A 16,429-nucleotide genomic window follows, 5' to 3' on the forward strand; every position below is an offset into this window, starting at 1 on the left:
TGATAATGTACACAATTATTTGGCTTGAATATACTTGCATTATTTCTTTCATGACAAAGCCTCAGACTTGTTTGAAGATCAATGTAATAATTAATCTTCATTTCAGCTGCTATCCTTGGTGCTTGATTGCTTGCATGGCAAAGCCTCGGACTTGGTTGAAGATTTAAGTAAACATCTTCCATGGAGTTGCTACTCATCTGCCATCTGGTCTGAAACTTGGGACTGGCCTGCTACTGGAAAAAAATCTAAAATTATAAATTAGGTTATATTTATAAGACTGCTGTTGGTCAATATAATAAATAAATAAACAGTTAGTTTTCTCGTTTGAATTGTATTACATCTTCATATCGGAGCCTTTTATAGCGGACTATGCGGTATAGGATTTGCTCATTGTTGAAGGCAGTATGGTGACCTATAGTTGTTAATGTCTGTGTCATTTTGGTCTCTTGTGGACAGTTGTCTCATTGGCACTCATACCACATCTTGTTTTTATATATATTCCTTCAAGCTTCATAACCTGACAAGTATCAAAGGAGCCATTTTCAGCATCTTATTTGGTGAACAATTGTAATTATGTTGGTACTTCATTTCGTGGTTTAGCCAAAGCCTGCATACAAGTCTTTACAATGACATTAGTGTGACCAATTCAAAATTTTAGAACCTTTATAGTCAACAACAAAACACCATTTGACCTCTTACAACTTTAAGCCTGGTGCATGTTTTTTCCCTGTAAACTTATTTTATGATTATCAAATTGTTTTAAATAGAAGAATAATATACGTACTTGTATTTAAGATATCTTATACCACAAGTCTTACTCCCCTTCATGAAAACATTGGCACTGTTTTATAAATTACCTAAAAAGGAATTAAAATTGACACAAATTATATATTATACAAATTTGTTAAATTGCAGCCTAAACTTTTATTAATCTATTCTGTATTCAGATTGCATAATAGTGAGTTATCTCCCACTGAAAGAAACATTCTTGCAGTTAATTGTACTAGTCTCCCTTGAAGTAAAAATTCTATCAGGATTGACTTTTCATGGCATTAAATATTATTTGTGTAACAGAAAAACATCTAAACTGATACATATTTTTTTTTGTGTGTTGTAAATGTGCAAAATAACCAAAATGTGTGTTGCTTTATAGATAATGCTTATATACTTTCACGTTTTTGCTAATAATGTACAGAATTAATTGGCTTGAATATACTTGCATTATTTCTTTCATGACAAAGCCTCAGACTTGGTGGAAGATCAATGTAATAATTAATCTTCATTCTAGCTGCTATCCTTGGTGCTTGATTGCTTACATGGCAAAGCCTCGGACTTGGTTGAAGATCTAAGTAAATATCTTCCATGGAGTTGCTACTCATCTACCATCTCAACTGAAACATCTGTGTGAATGGCGTAGTTTTCTGTGTCTATGCTCTTTTTGCCTATAATTAATTAACCATTTTAATTTTAACTTTTAATCAGTATTATGAAGACTGTTTAATGATAACACCATTAAGTCTGAAATTAATGTATGCAGATAATTATCAGAATGGGGTGGCTAACCAAAACAATCTGATGTATACATTTTGAACAAACATTCTAAACAAAGTCATATTTTCCCAATCAAAATGGAAATAAATACATGAATATCCAAATTGTCAATATTAAGTCTATTTGTTGTAATAATTAACTCAGAAATTTAAATGTGATGCAAGTTTTATTTCAAATCCTAAATTGGGAGGATCAGTCTATTTTAATTTGTAACAATTACAATAATTCTTTTTAAATTATATTTCATTAGAGTAAATTTGAACATGAAATTAAGAACAATTTTGTAATAAAATTTCAAGTGGTCGTTCAAAGGAAATACTGATTTTTTTTACCTAAATTTAAAAAAAGAAGTTTTAAACACAATTGCAATGACCAAATACTTACATCCTCATTATCTGCCAACTGTATTGAAACCATATTCCTTAAGGTGTAGGACTGTACTTTCATCTGGACTCATCCATCTGAAATACAAACTTAAAACATCTTAATATTTATGAGACAACTGTTAGTAAATTAAAAAAAAATATATATACATACCTGCCCATCCAATCCTTGGACTGCCACCTAGAGGAAACTTGGACAAAAAGGCATACAATCATGCACACATTCTTATCTTAACATACCTGTCATTCCGATTCTTTGACGCCACCTAAAGGAAACTTGGACAAAAAGGCATACAAATATGAACACAATCTTATCTTAACATACCTTCACTTCCAATCCTTGGAACGCCACCTAGAGGAAACTTGGACAAAAAGGCATACAATCATGCACACATTCTTATCTTAACATACCTGACATTCCGATTCTTTGACGCCACCTAGAAGAAACTTGGACAAAAAGGCATACAAATATGAACACAATCTTATCTTAACATACCTTCACTTCCAATCCTTGGACTGTCACCTAAAGGAAACTTGGACAAAAAGGCATACAAATATGAACACAATCTTATCTTAACATACCTTCACTTCCAATCCTTGGACTGCCACCTAGAGGAAACTTGGACAAAAAGGCATACACATATGAACACAATCTTATCTTAACATACCTTCACTTCCAATCCTTGGACCGCCACCTAGAAGAAACTAGGACAAAAAGACATTCAAACATGCACACAATCTTATCTTAACATACCTTTACTTCCAATCCTTGGACTGCAACCTAAAGGAAACATGGACAAAAAGGCATACAAATATGAACACAATCTTATCTTAACATACCTTCACTTCCAATCCTTGGACTGCCACCTAGAGGAAACTTGGACAAAAAGGCATACAAATATGAACACAATCTTATCTTAACATACCTGCCCATCCAATCCTTGGACTGCCACCTAGAGGAAACTTGGACAAAAAGGCATACAAATATGAACACAATCTTATCTTAACATACCTGCCCATTCAATTCTTCGACTGCCACCTAGAGGAAACTTGGACAAAAAGGCATACAAATATGAACACAATCTTATCTTAACATACCTTTACTTCCAATCTTGGACTGCCACCTAAAGGAAACTTGGACAAAAAGGCATACAAATATGAACACAATCTTATCTTAACATACCTGCCCATCCAATTCTTAGACTGCCACCTAGAGGAAACTTGGACAAAAAGGCATACAAATATGAACACAATCTTATCTTAACATACCTTCACTTCCAATCCTTGGACCGCCACCTAGAAGAAACTAGGACAAAAAGACATTCAAACATGCACACAATCTTATCTTAACATACCTTTACTTCCAATCCTTGGACTGCAACCTAAAGGAAACATGGACAAAAAGGCATACAAATATGAACACAATCTTATCTTAACATACCTTCACTTCCAATCCTTGGACTGCCACCTAGAGGAAACTTGGACAAAAAGGCATACAAATATGAACACAATCTTATCTTAACATACCTGCCCATCCAATCCTTGGACTGCCACCTAGAGGAAACTTGGACAAAAAGGCATACAAATATGAACACAATCTTATCTTAACATACCTGCCCATTCAATTCTTCGACTGCCACCTAGAGGAAACTTGGACAAAAAGGCATACAAATATGAACACAATCTTATCTTAACATACCTTTACTTCCAATCTTGGACTGCCACCTAAAGGAAACTTGGACAAAAAGGCATACAAATATGAACACAATCTTATCTTAACATACCTGCCCATCCAATTCTTAGACTGCCACCTAGAGGAAACTTGGACAAAAAGGCATACAAATATGAACACAATCTTATCTTAACATACCTTCACTTCCAATCCTTGGACCACCACCTAGAGGAAACTTGGACAAAAAGGCATACAATCTTATCTTAACATACCTTCACTTCCAATCCTTGGACCACCACCTAGAGGAAACTTGGACAAAAAGGCATACAAATATGAACACAATCTTATCTTAACATACCTTCACTTCCAATCCTTTGACTGCCACCTAGAGGAAACTTGGACAAAAAGGCATACAATCATGCACACATTCTTATCTTAACATACCTTTACTTCAAATTCTTTGACACCACCTAGAGGAAACTTGGACAAAAAGGCATACAAATATGAACACAATCTTATCTTAACATACCTGCCCATCCAATTCTTTGACTGCCACCTAGAGGAAACTTGGACAAAAAGGCATACAAATATGAACACAATCTTATCTTAAAATACCTTCCCTTCCAATCCTTGGACTGCCACCTAGAAGAAATTAGGACAAAAAGACATTCAAACATGCACACAATCTTATCTTAACATACCTTGACTTCCAATCCTTGGACTGCAACCTAAAGGAAACTTGGACAAAAAGGCATAAAAATATGAACACAATCTTATCTTAACATACCTTCACTTCCAATCCTTGGACTGTCACCTAAATGAAACTTGGACAAAAAGGCATACAAATATGAACACAATCTTATCTTAACATACCTTCACTTCCAATCTTTGGACTGCCACCTAGAGGAAACTTGGACAAAAAGGCATACAAATATGAACACAATCTTATCTTAACATACCTGCCCATCCAATCCTTGGACTGCCACCTAGAGGAAACTTGGACAAAAAGGCATACAAATATGAACACAATCTTATCTTAACATACCTGCCCATCCAATTCTTTGACTGCCACCTAGAGGAAACTTGGACAAAAAGGCATACAAATATGAACACAATCTTATCTTAACATACCTTTACTTCCAATCCTTGGACTGCCACCTAAAGGAAACTTGGACAAAAAGGCATACAAATATGAACACAATCTTATCTTAACATACCTGCCCATCCAATTCTTAGACTGCCACCTAGAGGAAACTTGGACAAAAAGGCATACAAATATGAACACAATCTTATCTTAACATACCTTCACTTCCAATCCTTGGACCACCACCTAGAGGAAACTTGGACAAAAAGGCATACAAATAAGAACACAATCTTATCTTAACATACCTTTACTTCCAATCCTTGGACTGCCGCCTAAAAGAAACTTGGACAAAAAGGCATACAAATATGAACACAATCTTATCTTAACATACCTTCACTTCCAATCCTTGGACTGCCACCTAGAGGAAACTTGGACAAAAAGGCATACAAATATGAACACAATCTTATCTTAACATACCTTCACTTCCAATCCTTGGACTGCCACCTAGAGGAAACTTGGACAAAAAGGCATACAAATATGAACACAATCTTATCTTAACATACCTTCACTTCCAATCCTTGGACTGCCACCTAGAAGAAATTAGGACAAAAAGACATTCAAACATGCACACAATCTTATCTTAACATACCTTGACCTCCAATCCTTGGACTGCAACCTAAAGGAAACTTGGACAAAAAGGCATACAAATATGAACACAATCTTATCTTAACATACCTGCCCATCCAATCCGTGGACTGCCACCTAGAGGAAACTTGGACAAAAAGGCATACAAATATGAACACAATCTTATCTTAACATACCTTCACTTCCAATCCTTGGACTGCAACCTAGAAGAAACTACGACAAAAAGACATACAAACATGCACACAATCTTATCTTAACATACCTTCACATCTGATCCCTGGACCGCCACCTAGAGGAAATGAGGACAAAAAGGCATACAAATATGAACACAATCTTATCTTAACATACCTTCACTTCCAATCCTTTGACTGCCACCTAGAGGAAACTTGGACAAAAAGGCATACAATCATGCACACATTCTTATCTTAACATACCTTTACTTCAAATTCTTTGACACCACCTAGAAGAAACTTGGATAAAAAGGCATACAAATATGAACACAATCTTATCTTAACATACCTGCCCATCCAATCCTTGGACTGCCACCTAGAGGAAACTTGGACAAAAAGGCATACAAATATGAACACAATCTTATCTTAACATACCTGCCCATCCAATTCTTGGACTGCCACCTAGAGGAAACTTGGACAAAAAGGCATACAAATATGAACACAATCTTATCTTAACATACCTTCACTTCCAATCCTTGGACCGCAACCTAGAAGAAACTACGACAAAAAGACATACAAACATGCACACAATCTTATCTTAACATACCTTCACATCTGATCCCTGGACCGCCACCTAGAGGAAATGAGGACAAAAAGGCATACAAACAAGCACACAATCTTATCTTAACATACCTGCACTTCAGATCCTTGGAGCGCCACCTAGAGGAAACAAGGGCAAAAAGGCATACAAACATGCACACAATCCTATCAAAACTTACCGCACTTTCTGATCCTGGACGTCACCTAAAAAATAAAATGAAACAGATGACCATACCTCACTTTCAATTCTTTGAAGTAACTTATAGATAATGAAAATAAATTAAAAACAGAAGAAAGAAATACTCCTATAGAAAATAGAAATAAAAAAACAGCATACATATGAAAACATATAAAATGAAACAGATATAAAACATGAAAACATATAAAATGAAATAGATAAACATAAATCATTTTCAATTCTTTGAAGTAACCTATACTATATATTTCCTACAGGCTAAAAAAAAATATAAAGAAAATTAAAAACCAATAGTTCAGTGAACAATTGCATGTCTTTCCACAAGTAAGGATAATTTTAATAGTGTTCTTAAAATTTTATTGGAATTGGATTACCTCCCTTATATGGCATTTAAATTGGCTAAATTGTCCTTTAACCAGAAACCCTTGCCCCCCTTTTTTACCCCTAATTACTTAATGATTTGTTCCATTTATACCGCCTATAACCATCCTTTGTAGTATGGAAACTTGTGGTATCATTTTAGAGCGATTTATACACTTTTAAAAAGACAAGTAATGTCTGAAAACTACAAAAATGCTTATTTGGGACCCTTTTTTTGGCCCCTCACTTATTGAAATCCTTGGAGCAAGAACCCCAAAACTCAATTCCAGCCTTTCCTTTGTAGTAAGAAACCTTGTAGTATAATTTCAGAGAGATCCTGATACACTTAAACATAAGTTATTGTCTGTAAACTAGAAAAATTATTCTTTTTGCCCCTTTTTTGTCTCTTATTCCTACATGTTCAGGGATATTAAACCCAGACTGACACCAAACCTTTCCTTCATCATATGGAACCTTGTGGTACAATGTCAGAGAGACCCATACAATTAAACATAAGTTATTGTCACGAAACTTCAAAAACGCGTTTTTGGCCCTTAATTCCTTGACTGTTTGCTCCAGAACCCTAAAATAAATCCAAACCTTCTACTTAAATGATATAAACATTATGGTACAGTTTCAGATTACATTGTACTTATACACAAATTTTTGTCCTGAAACAAGATAAATGTATGTTTTAGGCCCTGGAAATCAATCCCAACCTTCCTTTTGTGGTTATAAGCATTGTGTTAACATTTCATTGATTTCTATTTTCTTATACTAAAGTTATTATTCAGAAACCATCCATCTTCAGACAACATTGACGACGACGAAGTGATACCTGTATACGACTGCAAAAATTTTTGCATTTGTATAAAATCTTTTACCACAGAGTGAATGTAATGTTTCCTGGCAGTCCATTTATAAGTAAAATGTGGATAAACAAGATATTTTTTTTAACAAAATTTACATCTGGATACTATCTTATGATCACAAACAAGCATCTGTCCAAGTTTGGTAGAAATCCAGGATAGTTTAAGAAAGTTATTAAAATTTCAACAAGAGTGCACAGTGTCTTACCTTCTTTACTAATCATTGATATTATGTTGACAGTCCTAAATATAAAGCTTTATTACAACTGTCACATAAACTTAAGTATGGGCTTTGCTCATTGTTGAAAGCCGTACGGTGACCTATAGTTGTTAATGTTTGTGTCATTTTAGTCTTTTGTGGATAGTTGTCTCATTGGCAATCATACCACATCTTTTTTTATAATAACCAAGAAAACTAAACATTGACCAATGAACCATGAAAATAAGGTCAATGTCAGATGAAACATGCCAGGCAGGCATGTATACAGCTAACAATTCTTCCATACAACAAATATAGTTGACCTATTACTTATTGTTTAAGAAAAACAGACCGAAACACAAAAACTGAACACTGAGCAATGAACTGTGAAAATGAGGTCAAGGTCAAATAAAACCTGTGTGACTGACATAAAAATCAAACAATATTTCCATACACCAAATATAGTTGACCTATTGCATATAGTTTTAGAAAAAAAAGACCAAACTCAAAAACGTAACTGTGACCAATAAACCCTGTAAGTTTGAGGTCAAGGTGAGATGACACCTGCCAGCTAGACATGTACACCTTACAATAATTTCATACACTAAATATAGTAGACCTATTGCAAACAGTATAAGAATAACAGACCAAAACACAAATACTTAACTATAACCACTGAACTATGAAAATGAGGTCAAGGTCAGATGACACCTGCCAGTTAGACATGTATACCTTACAATCCTTCCGTACACTGAATATACTAGACCTTTAATTGTTTATAGTATCTGAGATACGGACTTGACCACCAAAACTGATCCATGAAATGAGGTCAAGGTCAAGTGAAAACTATCTGACAGGCATGAGGACCTTACAAGGTACGCACAAACCAAATATAGTTATCTCATTCCTTATAATAAGTGGGAATTCATCATTACAAAAAAGTAGTCACTGAACCATAAAAATCAGGTCAAGGACATTAGACATGTGACTGACGGAAACTTTGTAACATGAGTGCATACCTGTCAACTCACCCGTTTTTTGCGGGTGACACCCGTTATTTTCACCTCTCACCCGGGAGTTTTTCTTTACCCGGCGGGTCCCGGGAATTTCTCACATTACCCGTTTCACCCGGATTTCTGACCGGAATTGTTTCCGGTATTTAGAAGTAATACGACCTTCGGTTTTATCGGTCTTTTTCAATGTAACCAAAAGTCAAAATGTAGGACTGTTTACCTGAGCTACGTAACGATATTTTCAACAAGCTACAAGATGAGTTCAGTGACTATCAGTTGACCCCATTAGATGAACTTCCACTTTGCACTTCCCCTGAAACTGACATTGGTACATTTTGGGGAGAAATGTCCAAGTTGCATGACATTTTTCTTAACCAGCCAAGATTTTTTGTTTTGTCAAAAATTGCTAAAACATTACTGGTTTTGCCAAACAGCAATGCAGACAGTGAGAGGGCATTTTCTTTAGTAAAGAAAATAGCTACAGAGTTTAGGGCTGATCTTGATAAGGATACACTGTGTGCTCTTCTTTCTTGTAAAATGAATACACATTTGCATTGCTATGAACTGAAAACAAGTGCAGTTCTTTTAAAGAATGCCAAGTCTGCTACTATGGAATATAACAATAGTCTGAAATAAACTTGTATACATGTTCTAACTGTTTCATATACATATTGACTATATAAATTATATGTAAACATATTTTTGTTCTTCAATTGAGCCCGCAAAATGTCGTACGCGTTATGACCTGAGATTTTTTTTCTCAATGCAGGTCATGACCTGACTTTTCATTTTCAGAGGTTGACAGGTATGCATGAGTACAAAGTATGAAGCAACCAGGTCTTCCCTCAACTAAAATATAAAACTTTTAAGAAGTTAGCTATTAAATGCCCCCACCTCCACAGCCACCTGATCACTATCCTATCCCAGTTGAGTATGTTGCAAGCTGACTTGTATAAACCCTAAAACCAAATTTCAGAAATTCTTGTATTGTAGTTAAAAAGAAGTGAAAATTTTCAACTTGGCTATCAGGTGTAAAATGATACATGTGTTCGGTAAACAGGAAGTTGCTTAGTGATGAATCTGAAAACACATCACTTGGCATAGCTGATATATATATATCAACCCGAAACCAAATTTCAGAAATCCTTGTATTGAGAAAAAGGTGACGAAAAAATATTCATTGGGATGGACAGACTGATGAACTGATGGCTGGATCGACAGACACAGGTAAAACATTATTACCCCCCCCCCCCCCCCCCCCCCTTTTCCAAAGCGGGGGTAAAATGAGTAGTAAAATATTAAAATTTTGAACTGAGATTTCAAGTTATTAGAAAATATATATTATAGACATAATACACAAGTAACTATATAGAATTGTACTACTGTATATATTGTATATATTTTATATAAATTATAAAATATAAAATATATTTCATTCGAGTATAAATTTGAAAACGAAATTTGGGACTAATTTGTAATGATTTTTCAAGCTGTTTCTCCAACTAGTTTGAAAACTAATTTTCAAGCTGTTTCTCCAATTAATTTGAGAACTAATTTTTATTATCTAACAAATTTTGACCTAGTTTCAAAAACAATTGTAATGAGCAAATACTTACCGGTACACCATCATTATCTGGCAACTAAATTGAAACCGTCTTCCTTCAGGTTTAGGACTGAACTTTCATCTGGGCTCATCCATCTGCAAAACAAAATAAAAGAATTCTTATATTTATGAGACAACAGTTAGTAAATTGAAATAAATATATATTATATAGTTATATCAAAGTTATATCAAAGTAATATGAAGATATCCAAATTGACAATCAGAAACTTTTCTTTCATTCAGTTAGACTAAATTAGAAAAAAGATTTCCAAATTAAGTGTCAATGGTTAGATAATTATAACTTACCTGCCAACTGTCACTATTTGTGGGAGATTTCCTCCATGGAGGCTCCCAAATTGAAATTTTACAATGATTCAGGCTTATAAATATATGAAGAAGCACAGGCATTTGTCTCTGATTTTTTTCCCCCTACATACCTTAATATAACACAGGTATTGTGTGGAGAAGCTAAAAAATAACATTAAAATGTTTTTAAAGGCTCCCTTGAAGGTTTTTTTACGACTATGACAGTCATCTTGTATGCAAAACCCCATAGGCATTTTGAAAAGTTGGCAGGAATTAATTAAGAGCTGACTGCCACGAAAGCATGATACGTTGGACGCTTTTTAAAGTTCCAGAAGTCCTCAATGTTATAAATTTATAAAAACAAGAGTGCACACGCTGAAATGTCTTGCCTTTTTTTACTAATCATTGATATCTGTTGATAGTCCTAAATATAAAGCTATATAACAACTGTCACATAAATTTTAAACCACAAAAACTAAACCTTGACCAATGAACCATGAAAATGAGGTCAAGGTCAGATAAATCATGCCAGACATATATATTAACAATTCTTCCTTTTTTACTAATCATTGATATTTGTTGATAGTCCTAAATATAAAGCTATATAACAACTGTCACATAAACTTTAAACCACAAACACTTACAATGAGCAATGAACCATGAAAATGAGATCAAGGTCAGATGAAACATGCCAGGCAGGCATGAACAGCTAACAATTCTTCCATACAACAAATATCATTCTAATGCAATTAGTTTGTAACAATAATTTTCATTGGAAGTTGACAAATATTTTTAGGGGTAAGATTCCACGTTCTACCAGTCCATATTTCTAAGAAAGCCACCATTTTGAATTCCGATATTTTTGGGGTATGCAATTTCTCAAAAAATAAACAAGAGTCACATTCTGAGCCTCAAAAATCTTCTCTTTGTCTATATATTGAAACCATTCTGAAGCGTATGAAAAGTAAAAATACTTTTAGTATTATGTTAGGCATCCAGAGTATACATATGACATCACATTGTTTAGATGCCAATAACGATGCAACAGTTTCACGGACTTTTTCATTTATAGCATTTTAAAGCCCAAATATTTATTAAATGAAATTTATTTTAAAATGTGGCATTAGAATGGACATAACTGTATTGTATTTTAAGCTTGGCCTTCATAAAACTTGATTTTACTGTCGCAAATAACCGTTTACCTATCTCCACTCTGCATCGCTAGGTAAATTAATTTGCCACAGTAAAATCTATGTTTTACGAAGGCCAAGCTTTAAATACAATACAGTTATCTCCTAATTGACCTACTGCTTATAATTAAAGAAAAACAGACCAAAACACAAAAACTTAACAAAAATGAGCAATGAACTGCTATTTGTAAAATATAAAATAATTTGAGTTTTAATTAGGTAAGGATTTTTAATTTATTGGTTTATTGATAGATTTAATTCTTTGAAATTTTCATGCCAAAATTTCATTCTTTTTTTATTTTCCAATGTGGATTAGGTTAGGTAAAAGATGAAATACTCTTGGTCTTTCATTGCACCAAATTTAACGAGGAAAATGTTTAAACTTTCTCTCATGATGTCATACATGTAAAATAAACTTATCTTGTTCTCCTAAAAAGTTATTTTGGTTGATGACCTGTGCCTTGACATTTTAGTAATTTGTTTCTTTTCATTAGGCTAAATTTATAATTTCATAACTACAGCTTGCTTGCAACTGAGAAAAAAACAATTAATATGACAGGCAAGTTAATTAATTCAAAATAGTTCTTAGCTTACCTCACATATTGTGCACGTAGCACATTTCCAAAGTGACAATAAAATATGATTTTGTTGTATCATTCATTTTTTTGGCAGGACCTACACAAATGCATATACGGAATGCCCCAGATAGGTCTATGAATATTAGACAAAGGACACAGATGGATTCATGACAAAATTGGGGTTTGGTGATGTGTTTGTATATCTTACTATACTGAACATTCTTGCTACTTACAATTTTTCTATCTATATAGACTTGGCTCTTTAGATACAGTTGAAAATATTTAGTAAAAATTCACAAAAATTTACCGAATTAATGAAATTGTTAGAAATTGACTATAAAGGGCAATAACTCCTTAAGGGATCAACTGACCATTTTGGTCATGTTGACTTATTATTAGATCTTACTTTGCTGAACATTTTTATTACAGTTTATCTCAATCTATCATAGTATTCAAGATAATAACCAAAAACAGCAAAATTTCCTTAAAATTACCAATTCAGGAGCAGCAACTCAAAAACTGGTTGTTCAATTCATCTGAAAATTTATAGGCAGATAGATATTAACTTGATAAAAAGCTTAACAAATCGACAGATTTGCTCTAAACTAGTTACCCTAATAATGATTGTTGGTAAATTTGGTTAAAGGAGTAGGTCCAGTAAGGAGTCATTTTGGCCTCAAATTTCAGTTTAATCTGACGAAAGATTTTGACCACTTTTTAAACACTTAAGTGTCTATTTCACTTGATTCAATTAGTTTAATGTGAAAGATTTTAACTGATTTAGTCATTAAAAACGATTCGATTCAAGCTCAAATATGAAAAATATGAAAAATCTCTCAAATATGCCAAAAAACGTCACTTTTCAGATGGTTTTAGTCAAAAATGAAAGTGGCCGCATCCGTGTTCATCCACAATCTTTATATATGTTATGTATTATCATAAAATACAACTTACATTTCAATATTAAGGATGAACACGAATGCGGCCACCTTCGTTTTACACGGAAACTGTCTAAAAGTTAACTAAAATGATAGAATTTTGAAGATTTCAGTAATTTAGCATGACTTAATGGTGTTACAACCCGATATATGTGCATTGTATTGTCAAAAACAGCGCATATTTATGAAGCAGAAGCATTCAACTGTCCAATTAATAACTAAAAATTAACATTTTAACAATTTTGTAAAACTGCTATATTTTGGGGCCAGAAAGGGGTCTTACCAGACCTACTCCTTTGACCAAGTAGGGTCAAGATTTTTGTAAAAGATTACAATAATTTATAAAATATTGGTAAAAATTGACTATAAAGGGCAATAACTCCTAAATGGGTCAACTGACCATATTGGTCAAGTTGACTTATTTGAAGATCTTACTTTGTTGAACATTATTGCTGTTTACAGTTTATCTTTATCTATAATAATATTCAAGATAACCAAAAACGGCAAAATTTCCTTAAAATTAACAATTCAGGGGCAGCAACCCAACAACGGATTGTCCGATTCATCTGAAAATTTCAGGGCAGATAGATCTTCACCTGATAAACAATTTTATCCCTGTCAGATTGCTCTAACTGCTTTGGTTTCAGAGTTATAAGCCAAAATCTACATTTTACCCCTATGTTCTTTTTTTAGCCATGGTGGCGATCTTGGTTGATTGGCTGGTTCTTAAGACACATTTTTCTTACTAGATACCCCAATGATGATTTTGGCCAAGTTTAGTTGAATATAACCCAGTAGTTTCAGTTGATTCACTGAGAAGATACAGGCCTATGCAAACTTGGAATTGACTATTTTCAAGGCTTCCAACTTTTTTTAAACCAATAATAAAAATAAAGTTCTTTGGAAGAAGTTGTTCTATTTTCTATAAATTTGATCCAATTTAACTAAAAAGACCCATGGAAAATTTAGTTTTAAGCACTATGAATTGATTACTCAAATGAAGGATATTTCTCATTTGGGGAATGGTTCCCCATTTGGCAGGCTGTCCCCAACCTGTATAAGTTAACCAACCAATTTTTTTCCAAAGAAAGGAAAATATATAATATGTGCTCATTTGAACTATGTGGTTTTTACAAACATTTTTTTTTTATATCACTTGAAGTGTACCCCTCATACTAGGGAGATAGTCATTATATTGAGAGGTTATCCTTTATTTGAGTGGTTGTTCCCAACATGAAATGATTAATATATATATTTAGAAAAGGCTTGTTAACCTTTCATCAAATTTATGATAAATGTCAAGCAGAAAAACAGCATTTAAGATTCTGTAAATATATTCTTGGTGTCTACTCAAAGGCAACACAAATATAGCTGTTTTATCAGAATTGGGCAGACTTCCTTTATATTTCAATATTGTTAAAGCTATGGTTAAATACTGTAACAGGTTCATTAGTTTATATCTCCACTGCTCTATCGTCTATGGAATGTTATTTCAAATCGATTTAATAAAATAAAAAAAAAACATGCATGCCGTGCGGGTCGAGTAGACCCGCCAGGAAAAATATAGTAGAGTAACATATTAAAAGCAGATTACTGAATTATGAAATTTGAATGTTAAATCTCCTTTCTGAAATGTCTTTTTGTTTTAGACAGCCACCAAAATAAACTTCACATTCAGTTTGTGCAACATGCACTACTATTACTTTTCCATTAATTTGTTTAAAACATGTTATCATTAAAGAAAGAATAAAATCTACCTTATGCAAGAGACTTTCCAACCAAAGTGATGTTTATCCTAAGTGAACAGCCTGTTTCGTGTAACTAATAATTCAAAATGAATTCCATGATAAAGTGTTCACAAATTAGAACAATAGAACTAACCAGCCAAATCATAGTGCCCAATAAATAGCCGTGAGGTATTTTGTCTAATGAACCATGAAACCTAAATACAGTATTGTGAAATCTGTTCAAGTTAAAAACACAAGTTCAACCTTTCTAAAGCCGTATCAAAAAGACACGCCAACTTCTTCTTTTTTTTTGATTTTAGGTGCAAATTTTAAGACAATTAGAAAATAAGGATATGTTTTCCAATCAGTATCGATTAGTTTCCTAACCATTCCAAGACTGTATTGTAAGGCTCTTAAATTGAGAAAAACTGTTTTTAGTCCTGAAATGGTCAGGTAGGCTGTTCCCTGTTCCACAGAGTAACAGCTGCTTAAAACTTTTCTTACCAAACTGTGTAGTTTTTACATGTGTTATATCTGAGACTACTATAGTTATAGTAGTCTCAGGTTATATCCAGTATATTATCATATCTGAAAGAATATTTAAATTACAATATTTTATATTTAATAGATCATGTAAACAGACAGACTAATTCATTAACTATATTAAAAGTTCCCATTACCATTGATATTTGTTTGTTAATATACAGTGAAGGCTTCTTAACCTTTTCAAGCAACTGTTGATATGAGCTTGAACGGTCTTCGTACACAAACCCTTGTGCTCTTTCTTGCACTTTTTATTTTTGGAATTTTTATTGTTACAGAATTGCCAAAGGATAGAACTCTGGGGAACCCCTTTATGAATGTAAGCCTAACAGCTAGGAATACTATTATTTTTATTTGTTGTTTCCTGTTTGTGAAATAATATTTAAGATGTGAAATAGAATGAAAAAAGACACCATATATATGGTGATGATTTATCAAGCAGAATTTCATGTGGTAGACATTCAAAGACCTTCGAAAGGTCCCCTAGAATAGCAGCTATATACTGGTTGTTATCTAACGCTACACGCTTAATACCTTAATTCTCGCAGTTGTCACAGTGTGGTCTAACATCAGTGGCCAAGTCTAAAAGCACACAGGTAAGCGGGATAAATAATATTTTCCAAAAAAAATACCAAGTTGAATTTCAAACACCTTTTCATAAATTTTAGAAAAAAATGGAAGAACTGGCTGACAGGCTTTTTATTGGCTTTGTCAAGTTGGTTGTTGTTGGTTTTTTTTTCTTTTTTTTCCAGTGCTGTTACATGAGCCTGCTTTAGTCTATCAGGAGATACACCAGTTTCTA

General features: G+C 33.4%; 1 long non-coding RNA gene across 1 annotated transcript; it reads right to left on the minus strand.

Moving 5' to 3' along the window:
• Nucleotides 1–1,222: 1,222 nt before the first annotated feature.
• On the minus strand, nucleotides 1,223–15,223 carry LOC134715656 (uncharacterized). The gene is made up of 5 exons (XR_010106789.1): nucleotides 15,115–15,223; nucleotides 10,359–10,441; nucleotides 6,285–6,309; nucleotides 1,936–2,012; nucleotides 1,223–1,442 (listed from the first exon to the last, which is right to left on the minus strand). It is a non-coding gene; the product is annotated as an uncharacterized LOC134715656 (long non-coding RNA).
• Nucleotides 15,224–16,429: the final 1,206 nt, after the last annotated feature.

The sequence above is a fragment of the Mytilus trossulus genome, chromosome 4 (genome assembly GCF_036588685.1).
Source record: "Mytilus trossulus isolate FHL-02 chromosome 4, PNRI_Mtr1.1.1.hap1, whole genome shotgun sequence".
Lineage (NCBI taxonomy): Eukaryota > Metazoa > Mollusca > Bivalvia > Mytilida > Mytilidae > Mytilus > Mytilus trossulus.